The 14,835-nt window shown below is 40.6% G+C and overlaps 1 non-coding gene across 1 annotated transcript; it reads left to right on the top strand.

Annotated features, from left to right (window-relative positions):
• Nucleotides 1-11,779: 11,779 nt before the first annotated feature.
• TRNAQ-CUG lies at nucleotides 11,780-11,851 on the top strand. The gene has a single exon. It is a non-coding gene; the product is annotated as a tRNA-Gln (tRNA).
• The last annotated feature ends 2,984 nt before the right edge of the window (nucleotides 11,852-14,835 follow it).

Here is a 14,835-nt window from a genome sequence, read left to right as displayed (position 1 = left end):
TTATTAGTGAAGTCCTGGGATGCTTTTGGGACACCCTTTTTAAGAAACCAAATATGGAAAGTTCTAAAGGAATATAGTTATCAGCCAGGAAAACCAAAATAAAATGACAAGGCTTTTCCAAAAAGCACACTTTAGATCCGCAGTTCTAGATTAATGGAAGCAAGGTCTACATAAGACTCCTGGTTTTTTGAGTTGCGTAAAAGCTGATCGTCATCAATGTTTAGCAACCTATAGTGAACATCAAGTAAAATTAAAGCTTGGGTGTAAGAGATCAAACTGAAAACAGTGGCAAAAATGTATAAATTCAAAAGCACAATATAGACACTGAAAAAAATTTTAATTTATATAAATCTGGGGCACCTGTGGCTCAGTGGTTGAGCCTCTGCCTTTGGCTCAGGTCGTGATCCCGGGGTCCAGGGATCGAGTCCCACATTGGGCTCCCTGCATGGAGCCTGCTTCTCCCTCTGCCTATGTCTCTGCCTCTCCCTGTGTCTCTCATGAATAAATAAATTTTAAAAATCTTTTAAAAAATAATTTATATAAATCTATTGTTTTTCACAAATTATCAAGGGGATACAAGGACATTGTGGATCAGAAGTGAGCAAGATAAGACAACATCCTGGGAAAGAGACTGGCAAACACAACTGCCCACAGCTGCCAACACTGGACCTGGTTGGTTTTCTTATGAACTGCAGTACAATGTAAGGGCATTTACAGATAGGGAAAATCTAAAATTCTGCACCTTTGGCCTGCAGGGAACCTGTGTGTCTGGCAGGCTACTGATGCCCATGTGCCTTTTTTTCAAATGATGCTTTACAAAGTGTGGAGTAGAACATTTAGGATTACAAAGGTTCCTTTCAAATCCAGTTTTCTTTGTGATTGTAGCACTGTGTGTGTCTATTAAAATTCATTAAGCTTCACAACTTGTGGGGAAATCTATTCCATTTTTGAAGGTCAGTTTTATTCACAAAACATTTCATTAATTTCACTTTCAACCCTTAGATGTGGAAAAGTGTTTTGTATTTTCTTTTTCTAGTCCCTTTCTGGAACACATGTTATTCCGTAAGCAGAAAGAGTTGAGGGTCCTCAGAAAAAAGAAAGCCTAGAGGTAGCTTTCCTGACACAAGAGAAGGCATTTTGTGTTCCTGGCTATTTTCCGTGATCTATGATGCCCTACCTCTCCACTTGCCTAAGCACACTTCTCCGTAGAACTTGCTAGGAGGTGTCAGAACTACAAAGAAATGCAAAACTTTCAGTAGTTAAGAATTTTAAGAGAATTAAAGGGAGTGCAAAAACTGACAGTCTCTACCAGGCTAGGAAATAGCCTAACCATCTGAGAGACAATAAATCAGTGGTAAAACTCCCAGTACCTTTTCAAAAGTAAGGGAGGCCTTGCATTCCTTACCAGGGATAAGGAGCCCAAGAATCCACCCAGCATGCCCATAGCCCCCTCCCCTTGCCAACTACCTCTGTTTCATTAAAATGAAAAGGCAGGTGCTCAACCATTGAGCCACCAGGTGCCCCCTTTCCCTTCTTTTTTAATGCTCTCTCCTCCTTCCAAAACCTTTCATTTGTTTCAACTCAGTGGAGCTCCTCTCTACTTGCTAGATGGAATGCTGCCTATTCATGAATTGTTTAATAATAAAACTAATTGGATCTTCAAATGTACTTGGTTGAATTTAGATTTTAAACAGGTATTAGGGTAAAGTTTGCCTCATAGAATGTGCCCAGAAATGTTTTTTTGTCTTCTATTTTCTGAAAGATATTGTAGAGAATTGGTATCATTTCTTTAAATGTTTGGTAGAATTCACCAGTGAAACTACCTAATGTAAGTGTGGTTTTGTTTTCAAAAGCTTATTAACTGCTGATTCAGGGACACCTGTGTGGCTTAGCGGTTGAGCATCTGCCTTCAGCTCAGTGCGTGATCCTGGGGTTCTGGGATTGAGTCCTGCATTGGGCTCCTTGCATGGAGCCTGCTTCTCCCTCTGCCTATGTCTCTGCCTCTCTTTCTGTATCTCATGAATAAATAAATAAAGTATTTTTTTAAAAAAATTGCTGATTCAGTTTAGGCCTATTTAGATGATCAATTTCTCCTTGTGTGAGTTTTGGAGAATTGTGTCTTTTGAAGATTTGGTTCATTTCATCTAAATTATCAAATTTGTGAGCGGTTGTTCATTATAGTCCTTTATTATAATTTAATGTCCATGGAATCAGCACTAAGGCTCCTTCTTTCATTTCTGGTATTAGTAATTTGTATCTTCTCTATGTCTTGTTTAGTCTGGCTGGAGGGTTGTCAATTTTATTCATCATGCCAATGTACTAGCTTTTGATTTCATTGATTTTTCTCTATTAATTTCCTGGTTTTAATTTTATTGATTTCTGCTCTAATTTTTATTATTTCTTCTTGTTTGCTTACTTTGAATTTAATTTGTTCTTTTTTAAATTTCTAAAAGTGGAAGCTTAGATTATTGATTTTAGATCTTTCTTTGCTAACACACACATTCAATATTATTAATTTCCCTCTAAGCACTACTTTTGCTTCATCCCACACATTTTTCTTCTTAAGATTTTATTTATTTATTTGAGAGAGAGATAGTGAGAGAGGGGAGGGGAGCACTCAGGTAGATGGAGGGACAGAAGTAGAAGCAGACTCCCCACTGAGCAGGGAGCCTGACTCAGGACTGGATCCCAGAACCCTAGGATCATGGATTGAGCTACAGGCAGACACTTAACCAACTGAGCCAACCAGGTGGTCCCATATCACACATTTTTTTTTTAAGGGTTTCATGTTCTTTTTTTTTTTTTTTTTAATTTTTATTTATTTATGATGGGAACACAGTGAGAGAGAGAGGCAGAGACACAGGCAGAGGGAGAAGCAGGCTCCATGCACCGGGAGCCCGACGTGGGATTCGATCCCGGATCTCCAGGATCACGCCCTGGGCCAAAGGCAAGCGCCAAACCGCTGCGCCACCCAGGGATCCCCATATCACACATTTTTATAAACTAAATTATCATTTTCATTTAGCTCAAAATAATTTCTCTTGAGAATTTTTCTTTGACCCATATATTATTCAAAGTGTGCTGTATAATCTTCAAATTTGGGGTTTTTCAGCTATTTTTCTGTTACTGATTTCCAGTTTCATTCCATTGTGATCTGAGAGTGTGTATTGTATTTCTAGTCTTTTAAATTTGTTGAGATGTGTTTTATGGTCCAGAATGTGTTCTATCTTGGTGAATGGTCCATGTAAGCTTGAAAAGAATGTGTATTCTACTATTGTTGGATGAAGTAACATATACATGCCAATTAGATTCACTTGATTGATGCTATTCAGTTTAATTACATCCTCACTGATTTTCTGCCCACTAGATTTGTTAATTACTAATAGAGGGATGCTGAAATTTCCAAGTCTAATAGTAAATTTGTTTATTTCTCCTTACAGTTCTATCAGTTTTTGCCTTATGTATTCTGATGTTCTGCTGTTAGGCACAGACTCATCAAGCGTTGTTATACCTTCTGGATAACTGACTCCTTTATTATTATATAATGCCACTTGTTATTATAATTTTTCTTGCTCTGGGACGCCTGGGTGGTTTAGCGGTTGAGCATCTGCCTTTAGCTCAGGTCCTGATTCTGGGATCTGGGATCGAGTCCCATGCTGGGCTCCTTTTGGGAGCCTGCTTCTCCTTCTGCCTATGTCTCTGCCTCTCTCTCTCTTTCTCTCTCTGTGTCTCTCATGAATAAATAAATAAAGTCTTTAAAAATATTTTTTTCTTGCTCTGAAGTATATTCTGTCTGAAATTAATAGAACCACTCCAGTTTTCTTTTGATTATTATCAATATGGTATATCTTTCTCTATGTCTTTACTTTTAATTTATCTGTGTCTTTATATTTAAAGTTTCTTATAGATAACATATAATTGGGTCTTGTTTACCACTCTGATGGTCTCTGTTTTTTAATTGATGTATTTAGACCATTCATATTTAAAGTAATTATTGATATAGTTGAATTAATATCTACTATACTTGTAACTGTTTCTATTCATTGCCTTTGTTAATTGTCTCTTTCTTCTTCCATTCTTTTTCAACCTTCCCTGGTATTAAGTGAACATTTTACATGATTCTATTTTCTCTTCTCTCTTAGAATATCACTTATGTTCCTTTTAAACATGTTTTAGTGACTGCCCTGTAGTTTGCAATATACATTTACAAGTAATCTAAGTCAACTTGCAAACAACACTATAAGGTTTCATGGGTAGTACGGGTCCTTATAACAGCATTCCTAGTTCTCTCTACTATCCCTTATAATGTTGCTGTCCATTCATTTACTTTTTCTATAAGGTATAATCATCAAATGCATTTTTGTTATATTACCATTTTGAGCAAATTGTCATCTGTTAGATCAATTAGCAATAAGAAAAATAAAATATTTTATTTATTTTCATTTATGCCTTTTCATTCTATTCTTTCTAATGTTCTTCCTTTCTTTTTTTTTGTTCTTCCTTTCTTTATGCAAATATGAGCTTCTGACCTATATCATTTTCTTCTCTGAAGAACTTCTTTTAACATTTTTTGCAAGGCAGATTTACTGGCAACAAAGTCCTCAATTTTTGCTTGTTTCAATGTCTTCATTTCTCCTTTACTTTTGAAGGGCACTTTTGTAGGATACAGAATTCTAATTGGTGGAGATTTTCTTACAACACTTTAAACATTTCACTGTATTCTCTTCTTGCTTGGAAGGTTTCTGAAGAGAATTCTGATGTAATACTGATGCTTGTTAGTCTATAGATAAGGTGTTTTTTTCACCCTTCAGGCTTCTTTCAAGATGCTTTGTCTTTGTCTTTGTGCACTTTATGAGTGTTATATGCTGCGATGGTTAATTTTCTGTGGCAATGTGGCTGGGCCATACTGTCCAGATATTTAGTCAAACATTATTCTGGATGTTTCTGGGAAGGTGTTATTTAGATAGGAATAATATTTCAACCAGTGGACTTTTAGTAAAGGAGAACTCCCCATACTGCAGGTGGGTCTCATCCAGTCAGTTAAAGACTTTAATAGAACAAGCAAGAAGGAGCTCCACCAGCAGGCTGCCTTTAGACACCAACCACAACTCTGAGTCTCCAGCCTGTCGTGCTGTCTTACTAGGTTGGATTCATCAAGCTTCCACAGTCCCATAAGCCATCTTGGTATAAGGAGTTGTTCTAGAGGAACAGAATCCTAAGAATGTCTTTTATTTTTTTAAAGATTTTATTTATTTATTCGTGGGAGACACAGAGGCAGAGACATAAGCAGAGGGAGAAGCAGACTCCCTGCAAGAACCTGATGTGGGACGCGATGTGGGACCGATCCAGGGACTCCAGGATCACGCCCTGAACAGAAGGCAGCCGCTCAACCACTGAGCCACCCAGGCATCCCCTAAGAAGGTCTTTTAATTCGTTCTGGAGTTTCTGGAATTGGTCCTCTGATCTGATTAACTTAAAAACACTAAAAACTCTATTCCACTAATAAAAACTGCACTGGTAGTCCATGGCACGATGTGGCAATAGAGATGTGCAAAATATCACTGAATATTCCTACTCAAGCACTTAGAAAAGGCAAGTATCTGGGGGGACTATGTATATGATACCTTTGAACATTTTTGTCAAACTAACAAGTATAATGAGATTGGCTCATTCCATTATCAAACAGAAATGGTATATAAGAGGGACATCTGGGTGGCTCAGTGGTTGAGCATCTGCCTTCGGATCAGAGTATGATCCCTGGATTGAGTCCCACATTGGGCTCCCCGCCGGGAGCCTGCTTCTCCCTCTGCCTATGTCTCTGCCTCTCTCTGTGTTTCTCATAAATAAATAAAATCTTTACCAAAAAAAAAAAAAAAAAAAAAGGGAGAGAAATGGTGCATACAAGATAGGGCCCAAGTAAGCCCTGAAGGTACAAGGAAGTTACTTGAAGAAGTGGCACAAATGCCCACAGTCCCCATTCCTGCTATGCTACCTTTTCTCCCACAGCCCACATCTATGGCCTCATGGGGAGTTCCCTACAATTTACGTGGAAAAAGAAGACTGGAGCCTTGTTTTCAGATGGTTCTGCATGACTTGCTGGCACCACCCAAAAACAGACAGCTATAAGCACCACACCTGCTTTCTGGGACAGCCTTGAAGGAGAGCAGTGAAAGGCAACCCTTCTGGTGGGTAAAACTTTGAGTAGTCTACCTGGTTGTTCATTTTACTTAGAAGGGACATATTTGAAAAATTGGTGACAGGGAAGCCTGGAGAAGAAGTGTGTGGATAGACCTCTTAGAATGAGTGAAAACATGAAGATATGTGTCCCAGTTGAATGCTCACCAAAAGGTGGCCTCAGCAGAGGAAAATTTTAATAATAATGTGGATAAGATGACCTGTTCTCTGGATAGCAGTCAACCTCTTTCCCCAGCCACCCTGTCATCACACAATGGGCTCATGAACAAAGTGGCCATGGTGAAAGAAATGGAGGTTATGTGTAGGTTCAGCAACATAGACCTCTACTCACCAAGGCTGACCTGCCTACAGTTCCTGCTGATCGCCCCATCTGCCAGGAGCACAGACCAACACTTAGTCACCATTCCCTAGGGTGATCAGCCAACTACCTAGCAGCAGATCAATTACATTGGGCCACTTCATTATGGATGGCACAGTCTTTTGTTCTTACTGGAAAGACACTTACTCTGAATGCAGATTTGCCTTCCTGCACACAATGTTTCTGCCAAAATACTATCCCATGCATTTGTAGAATGGCTTATCCACCCATATGGCATTCCATGCAGGATTGTTTCTGGTTATGAACTGAATTGTGCCTCTCCAACCACCAAATTCAGATGAGGATGCTTAGTTCCCAATGTGCTGTTTGTGGGGGTGGGACCTTTAAGGAGGTAACCAAGGTTATATAAGGTCTGGTGGGGCCCTAATCCAATAGGATTTGGTGTCCTTATAAGAAGAGGAAGAGACACCAGAGTTAGTTGTGTATGTGTTTGTGTGTGTATGTGCATGTGCACACCCATGCACAGAGGAAAGGTCCACATGAGGACACAGAAAAGGCAGCTCAGGAAGGGAGTCTTCACCCAACAACCCTGTTAGTGCCATGATGATCTTTGACTTTTAGCTTCCAGAACTGTGAAAAATAAACTTCTGTTGTTTAAGCCACCTGTCTATGGTATTTTGTTATGACAGCCCAAGCCAACTGATACACTTTAAAAAAATATTTAATTTATTTATTCATGAGAGACAGAGAGAGAGAGAGGCAGAAACATAGGCAAAGGGAGAAGCATGCTCCTTGCCGGGAACCCTTTGCATAACTCGATTCCAAGACCCCAGGATCACGACCTACGGTGAGCCCATGCTGGTGGAATTCACTAGGCTTACCATGATCCACACCATCCTGAAGCAGCTGACTTGAGACACCAGTGGAAAGGCCTTCTGAAGACTCAGTTACAGTGCCACTGGTTGCAATACCTTGAAGGGTTGAGCAAGATTCTCCAGGAGGCTGTATATGCTCTGAATTGACATCCAGTATGTGGTACTATTTCTCCCGTAGCCAGGATTCATGGGTTCAGGCATCAAAGAATAGAAATAGGAGTGGTACCACTCACTAGTACTTCTAGTGACGCCAGCAAAACTTTGACTTCCTGTCCTTGCAGCCTTGTGCTCTCTCATTTGACCTACCCTCTTTTCTGTATGACCATGCTTTCCAGCTCAGCTGTGCAGTTCTAATCATAGAACCAGTAATATCAGCAGGCTTGCAAACACTTAGCCCCACCACTAGCCAAGTGTTATAGGATTTGACAGGACCGTCCTTGTTGTTTGGTGTTATGGACTAATTGTGCTCCTCACTGTCATCTCAAATTCATATGTTGAAGCCCTAAACCTCAATGTGACTGTATTTGGAGGTAGGTCCTCTAAGGAGGTAATTATGGTTAAATGAGGTAATAAGAACAGGTTCCTAATCCAATAGAACTGGTGTCCATGTAAGAGGAGGAAGAGACACTAGAGATCTCTCTCCATGCACAGAGAAAAAGCCATTCAAGGACACAGTGAGAAGGCAGCCTTCTGCAAATGCCAGAAAGAAGTCTCATCAGAAGCCAACTCTGGTCTTCTGGCCTGTTGTTTAAGCCACTCAACCTGTGCTATCTTGTTATTGCAGCCCAAGGAGACTAATATAATACTTAGTAACCAGGTTGCATTCACTTAATCTGGCTACATAAGGGAAAATATGTTTAGAATAAGCATTATCCAATTTCATGTCTTTTGCACTGACATTGCCTTCCTTAGTTACACATATATTTATGCCCGGAGCAGCTGGGAACCACAAAATCAGGCAAGATGGAAAAAAAAAAAAAAATTGGATGAAAAAGATACAAAGTTTCTTACATCCTCCCATCACCTTCAGACCTTAGAAACTTTTTCAATAAAGTCCATACTTTAGGTACCCTCATATTCAGTCTGAGTACACAATCATATAAGCACCTAAGCCAGTTTTTCCAGCTTTAATCTCACGTGCTTGGAGAAACAAGCATTTCAATTACCTATTCCCATTTCATTGAGACCACTGTTCTAAGGGTGATGTGTAATATTGCATCTCATCTAAGGGTGATAAAGAGACATAATATTATGTCTCTTTGTCCTTTTTCCATAACCACAATGTCATCTTCATTCTGTTGTTCTCCTGATTTGACCACAAACTGGAATCCCAGCAACTCTTAACAGCCTCTGGAAAATCTGACCTAATATAACCCCAATCTCCAACTTATACAAAGGGAAGTATGGTAATTAAGGAGAAAGAGCTTCATTACCAAAACTCGACTATAGCTGTGGATGATAATTTTAAGTTTCAACTGGTCTGTAGAAGGTTTCTGTTCAGCACTAAATATACAGGCCTGTTCATTTGCAAGGATCTTCGTGGTGCTCATTATCCCCACCTAATGGCCTCATGACAAGTTGTCATCAGTTGAAGGAACTGATGTGGTATACTAAAAGGAAATTAGTTCAGAAGCAGATGAAAAGACAAAGATTTCATAAAAAGAAAGTGTGATTCCACATGTGCTTAAGAGATAGAAAAGTGTAAGAGAAAGTTGTTTCTACTTGGACAAGATAAAGCTGGATGATCTACCAAAGCATGCCTGTGTTGAGTCCACCAGAGAGCTGAGATTGCAAAACCACTCGGTAAACTGAAGTCCAAAGCACAATAAACCTCTCAAAGAGGCACATGCACATGAACCATATCATCTCCCACAGATAATGAAAAGGAAAGATGGCAGCCATAAAAGCTGTGAAGAAGAAAAATAACTGAAATTTTAACCATTTCTTAAAAGCTAAGTGTGGGTTATCATGATAGTTTACAATCTCAGAGGCTCATAAGAAAAGCAAGTTTTTGCCCATTTTTCAAGGTTTTTAAAATATTTTATTTGTTTGAGAGAAGGAGCATGGGGGGTGGTGTGGGAGGGCAAAGGGAGAAGGAGAAGCAGGCTCCTCGCTGAGCAGGGAGCCCATCATGGGGCTTGATCCCAGGACCCTAGCTAGGCTCACGATCTGAGCCAAAGGCAGATGCTTAACCAACTGAGCCACCCAGATGCCCCATCAGGTGTTTTTCTCAGACTTCCACTAAGGGTTCTTAACTGCCTCTGGAAAATCTGGCCTAACATAACCCCAATCTCCAAATTGTACAGGGTGGGGTAGGAGACTCCAGGTTGCCTCAGGGGTGTAGGCATGCAGATCATGATCTACCACTGGCACAAAACCCAGTCACTTCTCTCATTTGAAATAAAAGTCACCTACCATTGATGTTGGAGCAAGAAACCCTGCCTACCCTTGGTTTCAGGTATTGGTCCACTCCAGTGAGGGGTTAACCCGGGCTGGGGCAAGGGGCTGAGGAGAAAGAGAGTGAGGAAGATGGGAGAGATGAGAGATACAGCAGTAGAATTGGAGGAGGAATAGAGAGGAGGCAGGAGAAGTCAATAGAGGCAGAAGAGGGCTTACGTTCCTGGGCCATTCTGTTCATAACAGCACCTGCACCCCCAAATCCCCACCTCTCACCTTCAGCTCTCAGACCCCACAAGGACAGTCTCTCCACCCATCACAGTTTCCAACCTCATTTGTTCCTCTCTCCACTCCTTGTCAGAGCCTGGCTCTCTGGGTTTCCCCACCCTTCTGTGATCTCTCAACATCCTTTCAACAGATTTCTTTTCTTTTGAAATCAACCAGAGGGGGATCTTTGGGTGGCGCAGCGGTTTAGCGCCTGCCTTTGGCCCAGGGCACGATCCTGGGTCTCCAGGACCAAATCCCTCGTCAGGCTCCCTGCTTGAAGCCTGCTTCTCCCTCTGCCTGTGTCTCTGCCCCTCTCTCTCTGTGCGGCTATCATAAAAAAAAAAAAAAGAAATCAGCCAGAGTCTATTTCTGTTCCTTGCAGTCATAAACCTTAACTCATCTTAAAGTTCTGGAGGAATGCTTTGTGATGGTAGTTACTTCTCAACTTTTTCATTTTTTTGTTCAGCGCTAAATATACAGGCCTATGTTAATTTCCACTTCATCTTCTCCTCAAACTTTGAGGAGAACACCTTCCTCTTCCTAACAAGAGTAGCCCCTTTGCCTCCTTCCTTGATTCAAGCCTTATCCATCTCTAGAAACAAAATAACTTCCAGAGCACTGAGCATCTTTCTGACTCTGTTCTTCAGCCAGTGGCTTTTTTCTTTCAATGTCAATTTGTTGTTGTTGTTCTGTGTATTGGGAAAGAGAAGGAATGGCTTTGGGATAAAATAAAGAGGTAAAGGGGAATGAAATACACAGATTGTTATTTTGAGATGTAATGTGGATTTAGATATATTATGTGTGTAAATATTTAGTGTGGTGGTATTTTGTGTATGTAAGTACTGTACACACTGTAAGACACCTTGGGTACACATACCTTGTGGCCCAGTAATGGGTACTCTTGGGTACACTGATACATGTTTTTTTTAAGGCGTGAAGTTTCTAGGTCATAATATATCGAGAAATTGGAAGGAAGTTGACTTGGCCAAACTCTCAGAAAACAGTCTGTGAGTGTCTAAGAGTCACAGCCCTGCCTTGTGGCCTCAATGGCATGTGGTTGATTTTGAGTCAACGCAAGTGAGTTTGGTCTGATTTGTCTGAGTGTTCAGTGTAAACCTTAAACATGGCTGATTACTTTGTATTGTGGATCTAAGGAATACAGAAACATAAGAAAAACTTACAATAGCAGCAACAACCAAACCCAGAAGTGTATGAAAAAACAAGGAAGGTTCTCCTGCCTCCCAGTCCCACTCCACTGCTGACACATCTTTACATACTATACCTAGGAGTCGGTGGTGGCTTTGGAGTGTGATGGGTGCTACGTAGCCAAGGAAGTCCCAAGTCTTGCCTTGACAAATAATCTGCCCTCTCTGGGCAATGAGAAAAGTGTGAAGGCAAGGAAGAGGAAAAAATTGTACTACTTGCAGAAATGTCACCTCTGGACAGGAAACTCTGGATAAAACTAGGACAGAATATGTGGTTTATGAGCTCTTCCCTAGCCCTAGGCCCAGAGTGGATTTACTTTGTTTTCTGAGGTGGAAGTGACATGAGAGAATTCAGTCAAAGGAGGGGGACAGAGAGAAGGCAGGACAGATGGCCACCCAGGTCAACTGTACTCTAGTCGTGTCAAGTTAGTAGGAAAAATACTTGGGGTTATGTGTGGGGGTATGGACGCTAAATCCATACTTACACTCCTCTAGCAAGGGATTGCATGCTACCCCATATGGGTTCCATGGTGTAATGGTGAGCACTCTGGACTCTGAATCCAGCGATCCGAGTTCAAATCTCGGTGGGACCTTCCCCTCTAACCGGAATAAGGGTGATTTTTTACCTGGGATGGGCCTTTTCGGTCCCAGGAGGACAGTCCAGGGGACCCGCGCGCCCCTTCCTACCCCTCCCTCGCAACCCGCGCGCCCCTTCCTCCCCCTCCCTCGCAGCCGCATCCCCCGCGCTCTGCCGCCTGGTCCTCAGGAATCTGCCGCCTGGTCCTCAGGAATCGAGGACCCCGCAGCCTGCTTCTCAGAGTCGGGGTTACCGTGGGGCCTGTGGGGCCTCGGGAGAGGGGGTGTAGAGGCGGAAGCTGCGGCCTCTAAACTCTCCACCGAGGGGCGCCCGCCGCGTCCTATAACTGCACCCACTGTCTGAGAGGCAGCTTGTGAAGCGGGTGCTCAGTCTCTGGAGGCTGTTTTGTTCTGAGGTTGATGGTTCAGAGACCTAAGCTGGAAGTACAATGTGGGTATTTTTGAACCAAGAAATTGAATCCTTATTCCCTTTTTATGGAGCTGGTCAGATGAGCTAATAAAGTCCGAGATGCTCCCAGCCCAGATTGCAGTTGCTAAGAGAGCATGACTTCACTCTCCTAGGAGGGGCCACAGCCACTGAAAAGTGTCACTGGTGCCACTTGAATAAAATCAGTTTTCATCACATCCAGTCTTCAGGTAGTATCGCGTCCCCAATACAAGACACCCTATGGATGATTATATGCGAAGTGCCATTTCCCAGGGTCTACAAGCTGAAATGTGCTTACTCATTGACTCCTTTCAAAAGGACCATCTCCTATCAGTATCCTCATTTTCCATCTGAGAACACTGAGAAAGGAAAGGTGAAATAACCTGTCCAGTCACTCAGCCAGTGAGTGGGATTTGAAAGCAGAAATTGGAACCCAAGACAGCCTGGCTCCAGATGACAGGCTCAGAACCACCACGTTTACACTCCTCCTAATTTAAAAAAAAAAAAAAAAAAGGTAAAATACTTGACAAGAAATACAAGTCTGTGTATTTATTTTGAAAAAATACCTAGGGGAATCATGCAACAAGCATAAACCTATCCTAAATATCCTTATGACCCCCACCCCCTGCTTCTCAAATACCCTTCTTACCTAATAGCTGCTCCTGCAAACTCTCCAACTTAAACACATTTTGTGCCACAACCAGGTGTTTCCTCCCCTTAACATTTTCCTCCCACCTACCCCATACCTCTTCCATATCTATTCTGTTCTTTCACTTCCAGGACGTTCATTTTTTTAAATTTAAAAATATGAAAAATAGGGGTCCTGGCTGGCTTAGTCAATAGAGCAAATGACTTGGCCTCTGTGTTGTGAATTCAACTCCTACCTTGGGCATGGAGCCTATTTAAAATAAACAAATAAATGAAAAATACATAAAGAAGATAAGCTGTCACCCCTATTTCCACCACCTGGAATTAACTACGTCTACCATCTTTACTTATTTTTCTTCAAATCTATTTTTTAAGTTATTCTAATTTTTTGCAAAAGTTATACATGTTTATTGTACAAATGGCAAAATTCAAGTGATGCAGAAAATGCATATATGTAAAATTCTGAAACATCTTAAAATCAGAAATAACTTTGTATACATTAGGTAATTATTAATGGAGTTACACTTGGTATATTTATAGTGAAAATGATATATTTATAAATATGCTTTTATAAAATTGAGCTCTTATAGGTCTATTTTTATTTGAAAGTATTCAATTTAATAGGGCATGAACTTAACTGAAGAAAAGAGATACAAAACAGGTATGAAGGAATTGTTGAATGTTCAATCAAATTGTTCACCACATAAGATACTTTTCTAAAAGAACTCTCCAAGGCTAAAGACAAGAATAATAATGAATTAAAATTAAGACAGTAAAATTTGAATGATTTCTTATTTTTAAAATCAAATTTCTTAACATGCAGTTTTGTAAATAATACAATGCATTCATTTCAAGTTTGATGACTTTCGACAAGTGGGTGCACCCTGTAACCATTACCCCATTCTAGAAAAAAGAACGTTTCCATTGCTCCAAAATGTCTTGTGTCCCTTTGCAGCCTATCCTCACACCATTCCTTATGCTAGGCAATCAATGATCTAGTTGTGTCATTATGAATTAGTTTCGCCTGTTCTAGAAATTCACATAAATGGAACCATTTATGTATGGTACTCTTAGTATGTACTCAGCATGATATTTTTGAGATTCTTATTGTTGCCACATATCAGGAATCTGTTCCATTGCACTGAAGAGTCGTATTCCTTTGTATGAATATATCACAATTATATCCATTCACTTCTTGATGGACATTTAATTATGTTTCCAGGGGCACTTGGGTGGCTCAGTGGGTTAAGCATCTGGCTCTTGATTTCGACTCAGATCATGATACCAGGGTTGTGAGATAGAGCCCTGTGTTGGGCTCTGAGCTGGGTGTGAAGCCTGCTTAAGATTCTCTCTCTCCCTCTGCCCATCCCACTCCATTTCTCCCTCTCTTTAAAAATAAAATGGTTATGTTTCCAGTTTGGGGACTGTTATAAACATGTTCCTTTTTTAGGCACATGTTTTATAAATTCAATTTAAAATTTAATTTTTTAATACTAACTTATTTTGTGAATGGATGTTACACTCACAAATACAAAATTCACTCAAATGTTACAAAACTCTTAAGCAGAAGTCTACACATTTTTCTTTATATTTCATAATTAAGAGGAAATAAGCTTATTTTGGATAAGCTTATTAGGATATATTTAATATAAACTACACACTAGGCTAGGTGCGTTATCAGATATCTCACTTAATCTATGCAACAATTCTTCTTTGAGGTACTTAATATTTTCATATGACATTTGCAAAATTGGCCTAGCAACAGAAGGAACTGGCCCAAGGACAAACAAAAGGCAAATAAATGGTGGAGCCAGGACTGAAAGGGAGGCCTCCCAGAGCCTGTGCTCCTAACCACAAACTGAACCTAATATGTCTCTAATAACAACCTTGGTGTTTGATTAGGCT

This window comes from Vulpes lagopus, chromosome 5, assembly GCF_018345385.1.
Source record: "Vulpes lagopus strain Blue_001 chromosome 5, ASM1834538v1, whole genome shotgun sequence".
NCBI classification, from domain to species: domain Eukaryota; kingdom Metazoa; phylum Chordata; class Mammalia; order Carnivora; family Canidae; genus Vulpes; species Vulpes lagopus.
Note: the sequence above shows the minus strand (reverse complement) of the source record. Positions and strands in the feature narration are given on the sequence as shown.